This window comes from Alexandromys fortis, unplaced genomic scaffold (genome assembly GCF_014885135.2).
Source record: "Alexandromys fortis isolate MF-2015 unplaced genomic scaffold, M_Fortis_MF-2015_v1.1 scaffold_14, whole genome shotgun sequence".
NCBI classification, from domain to species: Eukaryota; Metazoa; Chordata; class Mammalia; order Rodentia; family Cricetidae; genus Alexandromys; species Alexandromys fortis.
The window spans coordinates 13,331,352-13,354,454 of record NW_026067910.1 but is presented as its reverse complement, the minus strand read 5'-3'; the positions used below and the strand labels follow the sequence as shown (position 1 = coordinate 13,354,454).

Here is a 23,103-nt window from a genome sequence, read left to right as displayed (position 1 = left end):
AGGCTAATTCTCCATCTCCCAACAGCATCCTGTAGTTCATTGTCTAGGGGCGGGTCCCCGCAAAAATTTCTTCCTTCTACATTAGCATGTCAACTGACATTTCTATTGTTCTGGTCTTATTATTTTTAGTTGAATGATGCTTAAAGTCCTTGCTGACTTTTATACCTCTTCTTTCCTGATCAACTGTAAATGACAGAAACTCCCACTGCTTTGACTGGCTTCTCAAGCTTGAAAGCATTTTAGACAGTATGTTTCTCAGACATTACATAGGCATGTATCTCCTCCCTGAGCTTTTGCCAAAAGTGACAGCATGGAAAACAAAAAGACAAACCACTGTGACTTGCTTCTCCAGGTTATGCCAAGTGAATCCTAATTTCTCCTCAAAATCCCGCTACTAGCACCTGAGACCAGGAATATTAGTTGGGATTCTGACTTCTGTTTATTTCTTTTAGGTTGTGTATAAAAACTGGACAAGGCTGATGGCTTCTTGAGTGAGTTATTTAGACTTTGGTGGATGAGTCAGATTTTATTTATGAAGACAAAAGTAAAGTTCTCAAATGCTTTTAGAATATCATATGATGTAGAAGGAAGTTTCTGTCCTATCTGGTTCCATAGCCATTCAGTGCCAAGTAAACACACAGGGGCTTAATGCAAAAATTAAAAAAAAAAACCATTTGGGAAAACTATTTTGAAACTATAATGTGATCATACTGTGTGCATATTCAGACATTAACCACACATAGATTAGGAGATGCTGGTTCCCACAGAAGTTTCCTTTGTACAACCTAGACAACTTTATGCTTTTACTATTCCTCCCAGAGTAGTTTCCGTGGATTTTATCAAGAGCCTCTTTTCCAAATAATTTGCAGCATCTTGTATTCCCATCAGTAGACCTGTGGGAGTTCCAGTTCTTCTATGTTCTCATCAATGCTGTGTGTTGGTCTTTCTATGTTTATCTTCTGTAATCGGAGTGTACCTTGTGGCTTTAATTTTCCTTTCCCTATTGACATGATTGTATCTTTTCATGCAGTATCTGTTCTAACATTACTACCTTGTATTGTCTAATTCATATTTTTAAGGAAGCTCATACAACAATATATTTCTCTATGAATTTTTTTCTATTTTAAAATTGAATATTGATGCTTTTTTCATACAATGTATTTCTGATAATGTTTTTTCTCTCCTTAAGCTACTCCCAGATCCTCTCCCACTTCCCCAACCACCCAAATATATATATATATAGAGAGAGAGAGAGAGAGAGAGAATTCTAATTTGAAGGGGTCGTGAATTTAAGAGGGAGTGGGGAACCTATGAGAGGGAGGGGGCAAATGATAATACACATAGCACTCATGTATGCAAGCTCAAAAAAGTAAATTAGAAAGGAGACCAAAAAATTGTTTTACTTTCCCATAAATATTTGTGCAAAACAGAGAAAAACATTAATCTCAATGGAGTCCTTGTAGCGAGGAAGTCTCTATATTTCAATGCAGCTATTCTTATGCGAATACAAGTCCTGCTGGTGGAATTAAGATCTTAGGGTATCTTGGAATGTGATGACGCTTTTAGGCAATCCAATTGTGAAAGTCTTTGGAAAGACATGTCAGAAGAAAGCAAGACATTTGCGAGAACAGCGGGAGCAGCATAGGCACTCTACCGCCACTGCCTCGGAGCTGTGAGGTCTGTGCTTTGGGGGACCAAGAGGGGGGCACACTGTCTCCTCTTGCCCTTGCCCGGGAGCTGCCAAGGGGAGAGAGAGCCTCAAAGGCTGTGTTTCTGAGGCAGGGCTCCAGAGCACTAGCAGCTCCCTCGTGATGCATTTGTTGTGCAGTTCCTCCCAGAAGCCCTTGATCCAGGTTGTCATCTTCACTATTCCTAGACTGGACTGATGATTTCAATGATTTGTCCAGCATAATCCTTGGGCCCTGGTTTTGATCAGCAGTCTAGATGTTTGCTTCATTCTTCAGATAGTCCCTTGATTGGTTCCTGGTTCCATATCCATAGTTTGCATTTTTCTCCTTAAAAGAACAGCATTTGCCATATGCCATATCAATCCTATAATTGAGTCAGTCCTTTCACATCTGACTGTAATGCTGAGAGCAATCCTTGGGTCATTTGTGCTCTTTAAAAAAAAACTGTATGTTTTCTTTGGGTGGGTTCCTGTGCTCCAGTGCAAGCAGAATCCTTGAATCTGTGTTTGCCACATGTGAGCAGACATGCTGGCTGAATCTATAGTCATTTATACCTATGCGTCATCCTCATGTGAAATGCAATGACTCAGGGTTCTTATTAGTCACCCCCTGATGTGGGGGGATTTTCAGAATGGATAATGAACAATTTTATTTCTTTACAAACTTTTAAAATTTTTTTTTCAGATTCACACATGGGTACAGTACCCCATACTTGCACTGTTTCCACCACCCCATCTAACTCCTCTCACGATCCCCAACTATATTAAATTAATGGCCTCTTCTCCTCTATTTGCTGTGTAGGGAGAAACCTTTATAAAGGTCAGCCTTAACCTCCTCCTCCATCATCCGTGAGCCTCACACCAGTTTCACAGTAGCGTTGACTTAAGAGGAAGAAGAAGTGAATTCGCTCACGCCGAAATCTTGACTAAGTGAATCACTTTCCTAACAGAGCATTCTTCTCCTTAGCCAAAAGCTAGTACCGCCTAGCAAGAAGACAACTGTCCAAAGACAACAAGACTTTGCTGATGACGGGTGCCAGGTCAGCCCCAGCTTCCCAGCAGTTTTAATTGTCCATCTAGGCATCGTTTGACATTTCACAGGCACAGGATTGGGGCTATAAATAAGTGTCTCAAACTCGTCCCCGTTGGCCCTGCGCAGGGCATCCGCAGACTTTCTCTTGCCTGCATTTCCAGTTCCAACAAACTGGAAGCTCAGCAGTCTCAAAATGTCAGGCCTCCCTTCAACTTGGCTCCTCTTCAAACAACCATACAGTTGCACAGACGAGGGTAGGCACCGAGAGGTTATGGTCTCCACACACAGGCTTCTCCAGTGACGTCCTCTTTTGTTTTAGTTTTGTTTGTTCGTTTTCATAATTGTAAAATAATAACATCCGTTTTCAAGACACTAAGTAGATAAACCAGAAAAGATTATTGAAGTGAAAATGATCGGGCCTCAATTTGATAAAGTAGCTGCCATTTTAAGTCGTGGCCAAGTGGGAGTCGAATGCCTTTTGTATAATAGGAGTTGATATTAATTAGTGACCTGCAGGTCTCAGCAACACATTAGTCAATCCTTTCTTAGATTAAAATCAAAAGACAATAAAAAAAAATCCTAAAAATAAATAAATAAAACTGAGGTCCGTGTGCTTGTTAAGTATGTCTGTACATGTCTGTTAATAGCGTGGAATGACGTCCCTGTGAACTTAGTGATAACGCCACAAGGGCAGGGAAGGACCTTATGATGATCTGTGTTGTAGTGACAAGGATATGTTCATCTTTCCCATCTTCAAATTGGATGTTTCAAATTTCCAATGTAACATCTTAAACTTTTAGGATTTTTTTTTTGTTGAAAAGCTGAGTTGATTTTTAACATTTTCAAAACTAGACTTGCCAAATAAAATGTGGGAGCCTAGCTGAGTTTTTAGATCAATTGTTTCTAGTGTACATTTATCATGAACAGTGCAAGGACTTATTTATACTAAAACTGTATTGCTGGTTCACTGCGTTTCAGATCTAACTGGGTGTCCTGGGTTTTTAACTGCAAAATCTGGTAACCAAATAATTAAGAAAGTATATGGAAGTCATTCTTTCCGAACCATTTAGTAGGGCACGGGTTGATTGTGCTACAAGAAAGTAAAGACAGCCACTTTGGCAACACTCTATTCGTCGATAACAAGAACTTACGTGCCTGATCTCTGACTTTTCCTAGTTTTGTTTTATTAGACATTCCCTCTCCAAATTCACTTGGGGAGAGGATGCCACATTTCACTTATTCCCTTATCCTCGGAGACAAAAGCTTTGAAAAATCAGGACCATGCTTGAGACCTAGATACATTCAAGCATGCTCTCCAGCAAAATGCTATGTATTGTTTCAAGCTGACGCTCCCCTCCCCCCCCCCCCGGACTTTGGGAGAAAAGTACACCATCTTAAACCAAAGCACACTTTGGTCTGCTCCTTGTGCTTGCTTGGTGCCAGCAGCCACAACACAAGCCTTTCATCTGGGCTTCAAAGTGTGGCAGAAGGAATGTGGGGGATGGGAGCAGGGACGAGGGGAAGGGCAAGTTGAATACAAAAACTGAGAGAAACAAACAAACAAACAAAAAAAACAAAAGGAGGCAAATGTATGGAGGGGGCACAAGGAGAAGCTTCCAGTCCCGTCTCTCAAATATCACGCTCCTTTGGCTGGGTTGTACCCTACAAGCTCAGCCCAGTTTCCCCTCTTGTATATTTTTTTGTTACTGCCACTTCCCATGCTGGGAAGATTCTTGTCATCCCTCACATATTTTATCCACAGAAAAAGCTGCCCTGCCCTGTGCTTGGTGATTGAGCCTGTGCCCCTGGTGTGCCACTCTATCAGTGGTTCCCAAGGCTGTCTAGCCTGGGAAAAGCTGGATGGACACGTTCCAAAATCAGCATTACATGCATTATTGTTCTTACTCTCCCTGATTAGAGTGCACACAATGAAAACAACAGCAACAGCCTCGTTTTCTAACCCTCCTCCCAGCACAGGGCAGTTCTTCCTCTGTTTTCCTTTCTCTGGGTCATCCTAAAGTTAACTGCTTCAGTGCTGGGGGGGAGGCCCAGACCTCAGGTTTCTTTGTGATTGTGAGTGCTGGGGGAGGGTGGGAGAAGGGGGCACAGGGAGGCTGGCAGACTCGCCCTCTGGGAAATCTGGGCAGAGTTAAGCAATGGTGTGAAAAACCAAAAGCTGTGTGTGGTGCCTTTGGGTCAGCTCTGGGCAGGCATTCCAGGACAGTGCTCTAGAGCCCGGGAGGTGGGTTAGGCTCTCTCAGTTTCTCCCTTGTAGTGGGCACAGATGTAAGAGAGCCGCTTCTGGCTGGCTTACTCTTAAAGCCCCCAAAGTCAGCCTTGTGTTTCCCTAAGGTGGCCTTCATTGTTCAGTCCTCATTAGCTATTCAGGGCTCTTCTCAAACATCTTTGAAAAATCTGAATACTCTGCTTGTCTTTACAAGTAAGTGAGGAAGTTAGGTGAGAAATAACTTTTATTTTTAATTTTTAAAAATGAACGAATTAGAATCAGCATGAGATAGAGAAAGAGAGACAAACAGACAGACAGAGTGAGAGAGAGAGAGAGAGAGAGAGAGAGAGAGAGAGAGAGAGAGAGAGAGAGAGAGAGAGAGAGAGACCAGAGAGCAGGCAGGAGGGAGGACAGAAAGTGATGAAGTGAGGCTTATGCTGTCTTTATTTAAAATGCTCACAGGACGTTCCAGGGCAACTGAAGATCCTGGCAGGTCCTCTGGTTTGCCTTGAGTTACTGACCTGACTTTTGTCTGCGGTGTGAGTAGGAGAGCCGAGGTGTGCATTCATCTGTGAACTCAACATGGTTTCAAATTAGCTTCATGCACAGATCCAAATTTCTCCTAGGTCTTGGTAATTAATATCTACCTTTGTTGGGTCCCATAGAGAAAGAGTCTGGCCGCCTTAAAAGTTCTTTTGAATCCATTCCTCCTGATGCTTCCCTGCCAACATTGGCCTTTGTTTTCATTTTAGTTTTTGCCATCTCCAAAGTGTAATGTAATTAGAATGATAAAGTTTGTAGCCCTTCCAGACTTCTCTCATTAAATAATATGAACCTCTTCATGACTTGAGAGTCAATTTCTTTTTAGTGCTAAAAAGTGTCCCCTATGTTTGGATGTAACTCTTTTTATTGATACAATTACTGACAGACATCCTTGTTGCTTCTAAGCATTGGCAATTAAGAGCAAATTTTGTTGTAAATTTTGAGTGAATGCAAGTTCAGTTCTTTTTGGTGAGTATTGAGGAACATGGCTGCTGGATTACAGGCTAAGGGTACACTTACCTTCGGAAGAAAATGCCACAATCTCCTCTAAAGCGTCTGTAACATTTTGTATTCTGACCAACAGCGAATGACAATTCTTAACGTACTTGATTCCTTTTTATCATTGCTTGTATTTGTGTTCTAAGTGTTTTGAATTTTCCCAGCCTGCTACGAAGACCTAATAAAAATAATATCATGCTTTGAATTTCAAGTTTCACTTGTTTCTTGCAGGTATTGAAGGCGAGCCATTTTGTCTACTACCCTTTAGTCCTACAATTTTGTTATTATTCTCTGGTTCTGAGGGGCTTTTTTTTTTTTGTTTGTTTGCTTGCTTGTTTTTTTTCTTTTTGTCAATTATTTCAGATGTTTTCAGCATGTCACCTGAACACGAAAACAGTTTTATATCTTCCTTCGGGAATCAGCTTACCGTTTATTCCCTTTTCTTGCCTTAGTGAGTTAGACAAATGAAAAACAGTGGCGAGAAGAGACAGCATCCTGTTTTCCCAGGCCCAAGACAGGGCTCTCTAGCTAACCTTGGCTCTCTGTGGACATTCTTTCTATGGTGTGGATATCCCTCTAGTCGTAGTTTGCTGAGATATATTATTGTGAATAGGTACTGGGTATTACCAGACTTTTCTGCATTTATTGACATGCTCAGGTGGCATTACTTCATTTATCTGTCAATGTATTGGTTAACAGATTTGACTTTCTAATGTCCAGCCAGCTTTGCCCAACTCTGACAAATCCCTCTGGGCAAATGTGTAATTAGGCAAACACTGCTGACTTTAAGTTGTCAATGTTTTTGCTGAGGATCTCTGCACCTATGTTCATGACCTGTACTGACAGGTGCGCTCTTTTCCTTCAGTTTTTGTATTTGAGTGGTGCCCGAGCATGAGCTAGGAAGCACTTGCTTGGCTTCCATCTTCCCTAAGAGTTATGAAGACTTGGGATAATTTCCCCTCAAACATCTGGTAGAATTTAACAATGCACCCATGTTTCTGTTCTGAAAACTCATTAATTATTAAATCAACTTCACTAATAGATGTGTGCCTATTAAGATTATTTATTTTTGTGCAAGTTTTAATAGATTGAATCTTTCGAGGAATTAGTCTACTTCATGTGGTTTGTTAGTATTATAGGTTAACTGTTATTTCTAGTATTTCTGACTTTCTTGTCTTCTGTCTGTCTGTCTCTCTCTCTTTGTGTGTATGTTTGTGAGTGTGGTGTGTGGTGGTGGTGAACTTGGCTATCCTCTATCACTGTCTACCTTTTTTTTTGAGTTTCCATTGCATTTTATTGGAAAATATCTCTTTAATATACATGTAAGAATAACTTCTTTTACCTTAAAAAAAAGCTATCAGGGTAAAATTGTTCATCTCTGAACTACGGGTTTATGCTTCTTCATTTTTACTCCAACTTTAGTTAGTGTGGGAAGACACCCTATATAATGATTACCTTAAGAACTCTTACTTGTATTCCTGGAATAGCTTTTTTTTTCTTTTTTTATTTATTTATTAAATATTTCTGTCTCTTCCCCACCTCTGCCTCCCCTTTCCCTCCCCCTCCCCCAATCAAGTCCCCCTCCCTCGTCAGCCCAAAGAGCAATCAGGGCTCTCCTTCCCGTATCACTGTCTACCTTACATCCATGGGGTAGGGTCTCTCACAGAACCTTGAGATCTTTTATGTTTTCTGGCTTTGTTGGTCACCAGTGAACACAGTGTTCTTTCTGATTCTGTCTCCTCCCACCATTACTGGCGTCACAGATGCACACAGCCACACCCTGCTTTTAACATGAGTGCTAGAGATTCAAACTTAGGTCCCTATGCTTGCACGGCAAACGCTCTCACCCAGTGAACTATCTCCCCAGATCCTAATATTTTTTTTCTTCTTTTAATGTTCATGGAAATTCTTTGATGTCACTTTTTTCATTTGATTATGGTCTCTTGAGACAAGGTCTCAACTATGTAACCCCATCTGACTTGAAACTAACTGGTTGTAGTAGACCAGGCTGGCTTCAAACTTGCTATGGTTTTTCGACCTCTACTTCCAAAGTGAGAGAAATACAGGCCTGCACCAATAGGCCTGGTTACGTCCATTGTTTCTAGTCCTAGTAATGTGTGTTTTCTTTTCCTTTTTCCTTGGTTAATTTAGTTAGAGGTTTACTGATGTTAATTTATCTTCTTAAGGAATCAGATTTGGTTTCATTTATGTTTTCTGTTTTCAAATTCAGCGATGTCTGTAGTAATTTTTATTGTTATTTTTTTTCCGTTTGTTTGATTTGCACTTCTTCTAGTTTCTTAAGTTGTGAACTCAGATTATTGGTTTTAAGTTTTCACTATAGAAACTAATGCTATATAGGTTTTAAGTACTGATTGCATTGGCTTTCCACATATGTTGGAATTTTTTTATACCTTTCTGTAACTGGTTTATAACTATCATACTTTTCTCAAAATAAATAGGTGAAGACATTTGGTTTCTCATATGCTTTTCTGAGCACTGATGTTGTAAATGCCAACTTAAAATCAAATTTGACTAAATTTTAGAAGTTTCTGATTTGAAAATTATATTGGCTGAATTTTTGTATTTCATTTTTAATTTTTGTTCTCTAAATTTTAATAAACATAAATAAAAATAAAATAAAATAAGTTGTTGATTTTTACTCCATCCTAAATGCAATTTTGCCAAGAAGGGGTATGCGTAGTGGGTTGTGGGGCTTGGGATGATTCAGTAAGCGAAAGAACAAAGAAAAAACCAAAGTTGCCATAGCTGTGTTTTAACTTTTGTGTATGCCAGAATAATAGCCTGGTCTCTTTGTCATTTAATATATATTATACTATGAAAATAGAAGTCAGAAGTATGACCTAGAGGGACCACAAGACATTGTTTTTTCTCCAATGTACTATAGTATAAGTTTATGTCTTGACTGAAATGCAGCAAAGAGAGATGAAGAAATCTGAACAAATTAATATGACATGAGACATAGCTATTTTACTTGAGGTTTCTTATAACTCAAAGTGTTCATATCCTCCATTTATATTGCTAGATTAGAGACCTACCCCACATACACAGGCATACAACTTTAAGTTGAGCACAGATTCAGTGACAGCTGTTATTTGCTCTATTCATGGTGGCTCTCCGAAGACCAAACATTGTCTTCCTTTTATGAGCTGGGCAGGAGACTGGCCATGAATTTACCTCTAGCCTAGTCAGAAAGATGAAAGGCTGGTGCTTACCTTTGAGTTACTAGCCTTGACTTTTTAAGTACTTTTAGGGCACAACTCAAATAGCAAATGACCCTAAGCTTTGTAAATTCATAGAAATACAGCATTTTAGTGCTGCCTTGAACAGTTTCCTCCTGGATGAGCCTCAGTGACACCCTTCTGCAACTCAAATCCATAAAGATCCACAGCTTTACTATCTAGAAGCTTACCATCTCTTGTTTGTCTGTACGCGTGGCATGACCTCCACACACATACATCTATCCCTTTCTTACACACACACACACACACACACACACACACACACACACACACACGCCTTTCTTCTCCATCAGACCAGGTGTATGCCATAACTTTAATTAATATAATGATAATGATGCTGGCTGATGACACAGATGCACACACAAATTTTCAAGAGGAATTTCTTTCAGTTAAACTAGTGGTCAGTGGCTTGTCTTCTTGTAAGTAGCTATGTATTCTCAGTATCCCAATAGATAAACATTCAAAATAGCAGTGAACAATACCCCAAATGAAACAAACAAACATGATTTTCCTCCCATTAAGATTTCTCAATGAAACATCAAGATGGCAAATGGTAGGATTCTGTATGAGAAAGGAACTGACAATGTGCTCAATAGCAGCTGAATGGGTCGTGGTTTTCCAGGCTGTAATTGTTTCTCTTGTAAGAAGTATTCCACCGCTGACTTCTGAAGATAGTCACAGAGGAACAGTAATGACATACAACTTCACAGGCTCCTTTCTATTCCTAAACTCTCTGAATGCAAGTGTTTTTTTTGGAATGATTTATACTCTCACGCAGTATCACTAACATTCCTTTCCTGGAAATAGAAGAGCTTATTGAGGCTCACGTTAATATTTATTTTTTAAAAAAAATTATTAATTATTTGAGAATTTCATATAGTATATATTCATCATATTTACCCCAAACCCACTCCTTTACTCGTCTAAATATGCTCTCACCTCCCTACACCCCGCCAACTCCCTGTGCTCTCTGTTGTTTTTAAATTTAATCCATCGACTAATTGGTTCTATCCATATACCTCTGGGTGTAGAGCCATCAGCAGGAGTGTTACACACAGACTAGGTACCATATTCCTAAAGAAAACTGACTCTTCCTCCTCCAGAGACTGTCAACTGTCCGCAGCTCCTCAGTAGGGGTGAGAGCTCAGGGGTTACCCTCCCACTCCAGGCTAGCGTGTCCGCTGGCCTGATCTTGTACAGGCAATCACTGCTACTGTGCGCTCATACGTGCAGCAACTCTGCCATGCCCATCCTGCTTTGCTCCAGTCCTTCCCGACCCTTGGGACTTAGAAGATTTCCGTCCCTTCATTCATGATAGTCCTTGACCCTTGGGGGGGAGGGTGTGACTGAGGGGGTGCTCCACAGTCATTATTCTCTGCACTTTGACTAGTTGTTTCACATGGTCATCTTTTGCTTTTATGGACCCACGAATACTGGGCTAGGAGCCACCTTAAGCCCTAGTCAACTCCCCTTGATTGCATCTTACAGAGTCTTATTTCTAAATAATATCACTCACAGGCACAAGAGTTTCAGATTCCAGGTACGCTGACCACTGTAGGGAGAGAACAGGTTCTGCCCCTCATGGGAGAGCTGCATCTTCTCCTAAGCCCTGCAGTACCGAGAGCTGGTCCCATCCCTCAGTTGAGGGGGAGGAGCCGCAGTAGAGGACCAGCTTGGGTGCCTCCTGTGCTTTGAGTTGGCACTCCCCAACATCTACCCCATCTGTGACCTGCTGGAGCGGGTAAAAGGACTAGTCCTGTAGAACCCCAGACACAGGATGTCCATGACTCGGGCAAAAGCAGAATAGCCAAGAGGAGATTCTGTTGGGTTCAGTATTGACAGTGTACCAGAAACCAGAGCCTTTGAACCAGACCATCAGCTCATTACAATGAACATTTGCAAGCAAAGCTGTTTGGACAAAAGGGTCTACTGTGTGACACACCACAGCTCCCAGTGCCACTAAGATGAATGAGGAGGTTACAAAGAGGTGGAAATGAAGTAGGATTGAAGTGGTTTGTTGTTGTTGTTTGCTTTGTTTTCTTTTTAATTGACATTTTATTTTTAAATTTCCTTTTGTAGGGCACTGCAAGGATGAAGAGGAGATAGGGAGGAGGGGCTGGGAAAAGAGTGGGACTGGGGTGCATGATGGGAAATTCTCAAAGAATCAGTAAAGAATATGTTAGAAAAGAATATTCATTAGAGCCCAAAGTCAGCTACAGAAGCAATGGGCAGGGGCTGTAGGTTCTTGGAGTCTCTCCGCAGGAGTTAGCCTTCCTTTGATCAGTATTGCTGCTGAAATCCTCCACTCTTGGCCCTTGTCTCTCCCGCCTGGACTATCGCAGTAGCCTTCTCTCACTCGCCTCAGTCTCCTCCTTTAATATACACCCCACCAGATGCTGCCAGAATGGGCTTTAAGAAACTAAATCCGATAGTGTCACACTCAGCTGAGTCTCTAGGTGTGCTCTATGGGGCACCGCCGTGGGCACTCAGGGGTCTGTATGCAGACACTGTTCATCCAGACAGCCCTGCGTTGATTTTCAATCCACTGCAGCTGCTCACTTTTCTCATCCACAACATTCTATTTCATATTTTGTGCCTTCTCGTGTTATATTCCCTCTTTCCACTTGATTCTTTCACTTTTTGTTTTAAGGATTAATTTTCACCCTGCGTAGTTCGACCCAAATAATGCTATCTTTGAGAAACCATTTCTCAGTATTCTGGTTATAAGCAAACATTCTTTTGTGTGTGTGTGTGTGTGTGTGTGTGTGTGTGTGCCACCATTTTGTACTTACCATTGAATTACCTCTCTCTCTCTCTCTCTCTCTCTCTCTCTCTCTCTCTCTCTCTCTCTCTGTGTGTGTGTGCGCGCGCACATGCGCGCACATGATAGCTTAGGAGATGGGGTAATGCCCCTGGTTTTGAGTTAGGATCTCCACTTTCTTTATCCTCAGCTGTCAAACACAGAGCAGGGTCCCCAAGAACATTCCTCTGAATCGAAGTAAATATCAAGCTCTTGACAGGAAACCAAATCCAGCCTCTCAGCTCATGTGGCCTTCCTCTGTGGTTTGCCTTTGAATTAATGAAGTAGAAAGCCGTGCTTTGGCACCGCTGCCTGGCACACCTGGGCTAAGTTCTAAGACAAACAGCCGCGTTGCTGTAACTTGCTGTAAAACACCCACTTCACACAGGGACGTGCGCAGTGGGGCCTGTGGAAGGCAGCCAGGCCCGGGGCTGGCAGTCACCTGCAAACACTTGGGTTAAGTTTCTATCGTCATGGCAGTTAGGCAGCCACTTATAATTATTCCCTTCAGCTGGCAGGCCCGCTGACCAGGACGTATTCTGACAGAACAACACTCTCATGCCGTCTCAAATCCTTCGTGGCTGAGAGTTTCCCTCAGGTCACCCAGGAGCTGCCTTGGAAGGAGTTTAAGGCCATGCAGCAGGCCGGCTAGCTGTAAATTACTAGTCAGATTAATACCCAGGAAGGCATGGAGGAGAGCCGCAGTTGGAGTCTACACGTCTATTGTTCTCGTGGAGGAGCAGGATTCTGGGAAGCGAAAGATCAGATTCCTGTAAGGAGTTTGGCCAGGGCATGGCAGCAGAAGAAAAGGGTAAGCCTTGGATACTGCCGAGAATGTCCCAAGAGAAAGCAGAGTAGCGTCAATAGGGTGGTAGCAATGGCGGAGCTGGAGGATGCTCGGGAATGCTGAATCTTGGATCGGCCTTAAAAGGGTGGTGTGTTGAATGAAACTAGCCTACTCTTTTGCAGTCTACTTGCCTAAAGAGCAGATGGAATCGTACCGGTTTTCATCTTCTTCATCCTATAACTGAATAACTTTTCCTGTGACAAGCTTTCCAGTGCCCCACTGGTGACTGACAGAGGTACTTGTCAATGTGGTTGTGTTGCTTGCACCCCTAAATTGAAGGTCTCTTATATCGCCATCCATGCCCCACCTGTCTTGTTCCCCACAGAGTATCTTAGCCCTGATATCAGAAACTAGTGTTCTAACTTCCCAAACTGTAGATCACTAAGTAGCATCACTGCTTTCAAATAAACGCCCACAGCCTAGGAAAATGCCTGCCACCCCGCACTTTGGGATTTTTTGGGATAGGGTTTCTCTGTGGAATAGCCTTTCCTGTCCTAGTGCTCACTTTGTAGATCAGGCTGGCCTCGAACCCACAGGGATCTGCCTGCCTCTGTCCCCCACCCAATCCCCAGTCCTGGGACTAAAGGTGTGCACCAACACACCTAGCTGTGAAGTGGAGCTCTTAAGAGGAGCCAGGGGACAGCTCTTAAGAGAAGAATGTTAATTGACTAAGTAAAATGTACCTTGATTTTGTCACTCCAGAAGCAATGCTGTAAATGACCAGGCACTGAAATAAAGCAAGATAGAGCACACTGAAGGAAAGTGTTTTTCTAGAGAGTGTGGTTTCTTTTACATTTATCACTTGATAGTGAAACGGATTGTGGGGTAGTCTTTCACAGTATGATCACTATGCTAGGTGTCATGAAGGGTTAAAAGAACCAGCTTATGCCAGAGCAGAGCCTGTTTTTGAAAGTCTGTAAGGAAATGTAACACTACAGAAAGGAGCATGGACCAAGCACGGCTCACAGCTCCAGGCAAGCAGGGTATCTCAGGTGCACAGCATGGTCATCGGTATGCTAATGGGCCCCCACGGACGCGTCTCAAGTGGCAAGGCTGACAAGATATAGCAGGTTTATGGGACTGGAGCAAACATTTTCCTTCCTGCTGCAAGATGTCAACGAACTTGACTGCTTCCTGCACACAGCAAATTGTCCCAGCACCTCACTTGTTAGGGAGCCTGAGAAACAAATCGGCCCATGCCACCCTATGCCATGTCAAAGACGTTGTAAATATTAGTGCTAGGCCAACCTCAGAAGTGTTGGAGTCTAGCTTGGGAAGACAGCCAACATTTTGTTAGCTTCTATAAATACCTTTGATCTTGAAAAATTGGTCTGTGAGTCTTGCAAAAACAGGTTCTCTCCGAAGATTTGTGGTGTTTCTTTGGTTTGGCCTACCTGAAATAGGTGATTGGTTTTGTTTTGTTGTGCTTTTTGTTTTTGTTTTTCAAAGGGGCCATGGATTTTAACACTTATTTCTTGTTTTTAACATTCTGAATAAAATGCACCCAAACATATGCATTTTATAAAGAAAATAAATTGAAGGCTGGGGAAGTAGCCCAGGATGAGAGAGAGTACTTGCCTAACTGGGGCAAGCCCCTGCATCCAGTTTACAGAACGAATATCACTTGCATGTGCATAAACACTCAAAGGAAAAATACAGATTTTTCCTTCTGTATAAAAACAATTGATGGGCGATAGTGTTCAGTGAGCAAAGGTACTTATCAATCAACCTCAGGACTGAGTCTCATTCCCCACGATCCAGATATATGCTGAAAGGAGCTATGAAATCCTCCCAATGATACCTTGGCCTCCACACACATGCTATGGTGACATCACCCCCCACAATCCCCCCCCCAGTCACACATGCACACACCCACATGTGTGCACATGAAAAATTAATAATTTTAAAAACCTAGCTTTTAAAATTCGATCACAAAGTTATTCACCAGTCTTTGTCCTATAAAAATTATTCAACACTTCTAATGAACTCTAATTTATGTGTTGTATTTAGGAAGAATGAAATTGGAGAAATGGCTGAGCAGTTAAGAGCAGTTGCTGCTCTTTCAGACGATCAGGGTTTGGTTTTCAGCATCTACAGTAGACAGCTCCCAACCACTGTAACTCCAGCTCTGTGAGATCTGGTGTCCTCTTCTGGTCTTCACAAACATTTGTACATAGGTACACACACACACACACACACACACACACACTTTTAAAAAATCTTTAAAAAAGAATATAAGCATGCATTGAAAACTTCATGGCAAATATTGGATAGGCATTAACTGTTTTAACATGTAATAACACATTAATTTTTGTATATTGTGCTTTAACTCATTCTTATTTATACGTGCACAAATTGCTCTCTATGAATTCACGCAGAACATCTAGCCTAACATATTGAAATCACATTTCTAAGCCATAACCGTATGGAGAACATAGAAATGTTTTTAAAAGACAGCCTTACTAGATTTCAGTCCCGACCCTAGGACTATTTAAAGGAAGAGAAGCATCCTAGCAAGTTTTTCAAGCCCAGTTCCTTGGGTGGTTAAGTATATACAACATGAAGAGCATCCCTGGTGATGATTTGTGGAATTGCTGCCCGTCCACATTGCTTTTAAGAATGCAAATGTCCAGCTGAAGTTTTCAACCGACAGATGATACTGAGAAACTATGCTTCATGTTGCAAATTTTAGGGCACACTGAAACAGTGTTGAGTGAGAAAAAAAAAAAAGTGGGATAAAAGGATGTCGTGATTCTGTCATCTGAAGTTAACTTTGAGGAAGCTGCTAAAATCTCAAAAGAGCAGATGAGATGGGACGGTGAGCTTCAGTCCCCCGCCTAGCATTCTTACAGGCTTGCTGCGCTGCTGCTGTGCCACATTTCAGTACTCCCTGGAGGCAGCTGTCTTGTAGTTAGTAGGCCTTTGGTCCATATTCTTGACTACAGGCTTTTAGATCTTAGGGAACATTAATTTAGACAATGTCTTGCTGACTGTGTTGCCCTGAACAAGTTATTTATTCTCTCTGAAGTTACATTTCCTCGTTTATAATATCTAAATCTTTGGATTGATTTGTTTTGCTTTTTGAGATAGAGTTTCTTTGTGTAGCCTTGGCTGATCTGAAACTCCTTGGTAGACCAGGCTGGCCTCGAACTCACAGAGATCTATCAGTTTCTACTTCCCAAGCACTAGGTTTAAAGGCATGTGCCACCACTGCCCAGCTGAAGTCCTTTTTCATTATTAATTATATTAATCATATTCCCAGTACCACATGGACCTTTCTTCAAGTGAAACCCACACAAAGTCTGATGTGTAAGTGGATGGAAAGACAAACTTCTTGACTTAGCTAGATTTAATACCTGGATACAGCACAGAAACCCTTCAACCTCCTCTATCTCAACCTGTTGAAGACTTCCTCCACCTCAGAAGCTTACAGGGCACCTCAGAGCATAATCAGAATGTCACAGATATAAGTCATCTATTTGTGTGCGAGGTCCTTCTGTCTCTGTGTTGCTTTTATTGGTTAATGAACAAAGAAACTGCCTTGGCCTGTTGATAGGGCAGAACTTATGTGGGGGGGGGGGAAGAAACTAAACTGAATCAGGGCTGAGTGCATCACTGGAGTGGTCGACTTCATCAAGCCCATTTTTCTCACCCACAAGCAAAATCAAATTTATGTCAGGAGGTTGTTCATCTGAGAAGCAAGCCATATGAGCTTTGCAGGTAAATTATCTCTGTAGGAACGTTTGGGCACCTGCATCCAGAGACTGGCTAGGAACAGAGTGGCGTGGCGTCGCTGGCATCTTGTCAGAATATTTTATTCTACGGCTGTCACTTTTGTTGGGCAAAGTTTGTGTTTGCTTTGTTTGTTGAGACAAATGAAGGTTTTTAAACCAGCGAACAGAGAAAGCATGCAGATACCTCTAAGATGGAGCAGCAGATCAAAGCACAACCTACCCAGGGGGCTAGAGCCATGGCCCATCAGTTAGGAGCACATATTTCTCTTCCAGAGAACCTGAGTTCAATTCTTAGCACCCAGATCACAGCTGTTTGTAACCCCATTCCCAGCGGAATCCAGCACTCTCTTCTGGCCCCTGCGGGTGCTGCAGATGCATGGTTCATGGACATACATGCAGGCAAAACATCCCCACTCATAAAGTACAGACAACAGCTAAAATAACCCAGGTTTGAGATTAAGTGAGGAAAGCAGTGTTATCTAATTCCAGAGGAAAGCCAAGCTATGCTTTATAAATTTTAATCTCAAAGTGCAAACAAGTTGAAAAAAAAAACAGATAAACAAAACAAAATACAAAAGCAATAAAATCAAACAAACAACAGCCTAGACATTGTTTGTGTAACTGAGACACAGAGTAGTAAATTACAGTGTGGTGTTTCCTGGGCAGGACAATATGGAATGACATGCAAGAAGGGAATTTAAGAGTCTCTGTGATATAATTAGTGCTGGTAGATTCTATCCACTGGGGACTTCTGAATTTGAAAGAATCAGGAATTTTTTTTGGGAGGGGGGTATGTGCTCAAGAAAGGCTAGCTCCGATTCTGTGTTGGATTCAAAGACACTGTCAGGTTAGTTTCTCTGTATTTGTGAACCTATTTTAGGTAGACTAATTCACAAATTTGCTTTAAAAACTTAACTCAGCTCGATGAGGTGGTACACTCTCACAATCCTAGCATTTAGAACACAGAAGGAAGATAAAAAGTCCAAGGTTAGTCGCAGCTACATACAGAACCTATCCCACACTAAAACAAAAACAGACCTTATCCCAAACCAAATCAAAATCAAAAATTCAGTCTGCTCAATGGGTTAGAAAATGTACTCCTCTAAGAATTATTCAGATGAAGTCAAGGTCCAGTAGAATCCATTTTCTGTAAATTTATATAATACCTTTAAAAGACACGGGGAATGATATATAGAGTGTGAATCTTAGTTTTTAGTCATTGGCTTGGATCAAGATGCTTAAAATTCTCCGAACCTTAGTGTTATCATCTGGGTAGCAAGGATGGCAATTTAGATATGTAAGGTTTATTCTCTGTGAATAAAAAACTCTTTGTAGGATGCTTGTAAAAGTTAGGAAATTTATATAAAGTATTGCAACAACTGATGGATACAGCAAACTTATACTGCATTGTGTATTATTATGATGTGAGAACAAATTTAGTACAGTGCTCAGTTCATACTGGCACTCAAAAATATAGTTTGATCTGCTTCTTTAAAACAGATATAATATTGAACTTTGCAACCTAGAGATGGACATATTTAGAGGGAGTATAGAATATATTAGGTATGTGTAAAATATCAATGAGAAGCCTTAAAAGCTTTCATAAAAAGCTCCAAATTTAGGAATGGCAGAAGATGATTCAACAGTTCCCAGTGTCCAGTGGTCTTCAGAAAACTCAAGTTCAGTTCCTAATTTATGACTCACAATTGTCAATTACTCAAGCTCCACCCTCTTATGGCCTCTTATGAACCTGCATTGATGAACTAATGTGCAACACCCACATACAGTTGAATAATAAATAAAACAAACCATTTAAAAATAATAAAACAAATCATTTTAAAAATCACAAAATTGGTTTGCTGCCGCCGCTCGTCGGGCATGGTGTTGGATGCCGGCCCTCCTCGCCTGACTCGCGGTGCTCAGAAGAAAGGTGGCAGTAATGCTAACGCTGGCAAGCAAGCTGAAGCGGGATGATGGTCTCAAAGGATCCCGGACATCTGCCTCCACATCTGACTCTACTCGACAGGTCTCTGTGAGAGACAAGTTGCTTGTAAAAGAGGTTGCAGAACTTGAAGCTAATTTACCTTGTACATGTAAAGTACACTTTCCTGATCCACACAAGCTTCATTGCTTTCAGCTGACTGTAAGCCCAGATGAGGGTTACTACCAGGGTGGAAAATTTCAGTTTGAAACTGAAGTTCCTGAAGCCTACATCATGGTGCTTCCCAGGGTGAAATGCTTGACTAAAATCTAACATCCCAATATCACAGAAACAGGGGAAATATGTCTAAGTTTACTAAGAGAACACTCAATTGATGGCACTGGCTGGGCTCCCACTAGGACATTGAAGGATGTTGTTTGGGGATTAAACTCTTTATTTACTGATCTCTTGAATTTTGATGATCCACTGAATATTGAAGCAGCAGAACATCATTTACGAGACAAGGAAGATTTCTGGGACAAAGTGGATGAATACATCAAACGCTATGCCAGATAAGAGGGGAGATTGCAGTGCTGAGGACTTTGTCACAGTTGTCTCTGATGTGAACAGCTAGAGGTAGCCCTCCTCCCCATCCTCATACTCCCTGTCAGCCCCTTGGGCTTGTCCCAGTCTTGCGACCTTGTCCTGAAGAAGACCATCCTCCTGACTACACAATACAGCAAGAAAGTGTCTGGGCTTTGAGAGCATTGTCCGCTTCCCTTAACATGTTTCCTGAAACTCTGTCTAGGCTGTGGGATTCCTCCGAAGTTGTAATGAACTCATCATTGAGGATAGCACTTGCTTCCCTTACCCCCAACAAAATCGGTGTCCTGCACAAGTGATGTAATGACATGTTTGGTGTGACTGGCAGATTTGCAATAAGAAACCCGCTATAAACTGTGATTGGGTGCAAAAAAAAATCACAAAATTGAACTGTCCTTTGAAACATTAAAAAAAAAGAACAATAGGTACACTTGACATCCAGTTTATATGGCAATTGAGAACTTGTTAATCCAAGTTATTAAAGCTGTAAAGAGGTTTATGGGGCTCAGTAAGTCATTTGCAAAGAGCTGAAATCAACAATCAAGAGATGTGTGCAACATAACCCTCACGTTCTGGAAGCTGCAATTGTGGGATCCCGTTTCTTTCTATTTTGATACCTGCCCAGGACAGCACTTATGTTACTTCCTGCAATGTGGCCGTGGCTGGTCACCTCTTCATTCTACCCAAGAATGAAAGACTGAAGTCTCCAGGGTGTGGTGCACAGCATACAAACTCCTGCGTACTGACTGGTAAGTGGATCCTTCCCAAAAGCAAAAGGGCAGCTAACATTTGGGTAACCCACCGTTTTGTCCAGCATCCTAGGGACTAAACTTTTTAATCTAAATGTATTAAGTACATAAATGACAATCCACCCCCCCCCAAAATAAATGGAATTTGAGTTGTAAGACAATGAAATGTGACAATCAGAAAATAAAAGATTTGAGTCTAATAAATCTAGCATTCGTAAATATTTTGATCAGACACATAAGTCGTACATCTACATTATGCAGCAGACCAACACTTAGCTCATTTAGGAGAAACACACAAAAGCCCGAAAACGAAGAATACTAGGAAGGTCCCGCGCCTGAAGAAACAAACAGCGTTGACAACGTTTAAGGAATGACAAGCAGATTACCATCAGGCAGCCACACAAACAAGAGAAACTGCCCCTCTTCTTCCATGGCCAGGGTAAAAGATCATTAATATCTTAAAACATTGGCAGAGGTGAAATGCCACGGCTCCAGAATGCCAGGGAAAGCTCGTATAGAAACTAAACGGTGCTGGTGCTGGTACAATTCCAGTCCGTAACCTAGTTTTCTTTTTCTTTCGGCCACACCTCATGATAGCCTTCAACAATGCGGAAAGTCACGCCGGCCGTGTGTTTCAGGCCTCTTATCCACATAATCATAATCCAAACAACTCGGCTGGAGTGTCAGGGCAAGCGGCAGATAGCCGAGAGGGCTGCCATCAATCACGGACATTCTGATCAGCTCCCAGGTCTTGTCTAGGTCATGTTATGACTCCTTTATTAGTGTTTAAGGTCACCAAGAGACAGGCAAGTGCATCCTATAGCAGGAAGTGTAGCGAGTCTCTGGAGTGAAGTGCTTGGCTTCGGTAGGCATTGTGGCTGTGACTCGGAAATCCAGGGAAATGAGTTCAGCTCCGCCAGACTCCAGGCGCCGCGCTGCCACACAGCAGATAGAATGAGGCAGAATAATAGAGGCCTTCCTGCCATTCTCCGCATTCAGCTGAATTCCGGTCAGCCCTTCCAGTTGAATTTTAGAAGGCTCTTTTCTATTCAGTCCCTATGCTGCAAGTTGTAATTCACGGGAAGGGGATTTCAGAGAAAGGCTGGCCCCAGCTTCAAGCCGGGCAGTGCCAGCAGAGTCCTGCTGCAGGAAGCCAGATTAAGAGGCGTGTGTACTGCTGGGTGAGGAGACCAAAATTTAGTGCCGACTTTGGGCTCCCCTAGGGCTACTGCCTGTCTGCCTTATACCTGGAAACCACACACAAACACAGATATTTACATTGCCACACACTGCCTTGCACAGTGACTAACTGCAGGCGCTTAGTATGGTAAAGAAGGAAAGGAAGGCAACGGGGGGTGGGGGGGCTCCTCTCTCTCTCCCTAGGGAACCCAGGCCTGGCGAGATAAGCTTTTAGTCTGTCTGTTGTGGGCTATGTTCATTCTTTACCCAATGTGATTCCTACTAGAGACCTTGAAACATTCATATGACCTCACTGGAAAATGATTCTTGGAAACTTTTATTACTGATACGCGGGGCAAACGCAGTTGTTAAGGGAAATGGAGTTGCCAGGAAAAGACAGTTCTAAACAGGGGTACTTCCTGAGGCCTTACACTAGTAAAAACACAATGTGTTAATACACAGTTGAGTTGTGAGAATGAGTCATTGTTGTCTTCTCAGGCCTAAGAATTTAATCTTCACATTAAGACATAGAAATATGGCTGTCAAGATGGCTCATCTGATACAGACATGTGTTGTAGGAAGCGGCTTGTTTGTTTTCCCAGCCGCCCAGACTCCCAAAATAACACCCTGAAACTATAGTATTTAAATCACGGCTTGGCCAGTCACTTAAGTGTATTGCTAGCTGGCTCTTACATCTAGTACTAGCCCATTTCCAGTATTTTGTATTTTGCCATGAGGCTCGTGGTCTACCAGCAAAATTCTGGTGTGTCTGTCTCTGGCAGCAGCACCATGGCTTCCATTTGACTCTGCCTTCTTTCTCCCAGCATTCAGTTTAGTTTGCCTTGCCTAGCTCTACCCTGCCCTATCAACAGGTCTAGGCCGTTTCTTTATTCACCATTGGTATTCACAGCAGACAGAGGGGAATCCCACCTCAGACATGTGTGTGCCTGAGGACCTGAGTTCCATAGTCAGAACCCAGATGGTGGAAGAAGAAAACCACATTCTTGCAAACTGTGTTCTTATGTCCACATGCATGTTATAGCACACCCTGCCCTAGGACATACATGTAATACATGCATACTTACATACTTACATACATACATACATTCCTTGATTAATTTAAGAAGACAGAAGCCCAGCAGAACTATCCATGCAGTAAAAGTTAACATGTAACGCTGCACTATGTTATTTAAGCACCAGCATTTATACAAATGTTCGTGAATTTGATCATAAGTACTGGAAATAAAGTTTAGGATATTGTTGATCTTGTAAATGATGAGTGCAATCCCTTCCCTCTTCCTGCTTTGCTACTGGTACATGAACAAAGGTGTTCAGCAAGGTCCTGGTGTCTCTGTCAGCAATCGTTAGGGAGGAAATGCATAGCAGCATTGGCAAGACCAGACTTTTGCTCCAAAAGCCTTTGGGCCGGCTGAGCAGTGTCGGTCATGATGTAGGTGGTCAGTAGAATTTATCAGGTAACTAACCAGTGGAAAAGCCATCTAAGACCATGATCACATGTCACCAAACATTTAAAAGAAGTGTGATCTAGACAGAAGATGAATAACCTACTATCTGCATGTGTGCAAACTGTGAACCTTTTCAAGATCACATGGTCTTTAAGAACACCCCCAGTGCTACAAACTTCGCACTTCTTTGGAATGGCAGACTGAATTTTCTTGTCATGAGAGAGAGAGTCAGGCATTTGGTAGTCTGCCTGAGACGGCAGGACTTGACTGAGTTAAGAACTCCACTAAATTTACTATAGACAACCATGACAGGAAGGCTTTGTCGTGTGCCCACTTATTCTGTGTGTGCCACAGAGTGGGGAAAGGTACAGTGCCATGTGTGGAGGGGTAGATGAAAGAAGTTTCAGATCATGCATCTAGTGCCTAGAAACATCCATTGTGGGTACAGACCCTATGCAAGGGGTAAACTCTACTCAGGAGTAGCTGGGCCTTTGGGGGTACACACAGCCGCAGAAATTAACCATACAGGGCCTTGCAAGTACCATACTGCAGAATC

The 23,103-nt window shown here is 42.1% G+C and overlaps 1 pseudogene; it reads left to right on the top strand.

Moving 5' to 3' along the window:
- Positions 1-18,491: 18,491 nt before the first annotated feature.
- LOC126499061 (NEDD8-conjugating enzyme UBE2F-like) lies at positions 18,492-19,498 on the top strand (annotated as a pseudogene).
- The last annotated feature ends 3,605 nt before the right edge of the window (positions 19,499-23,103 follow it).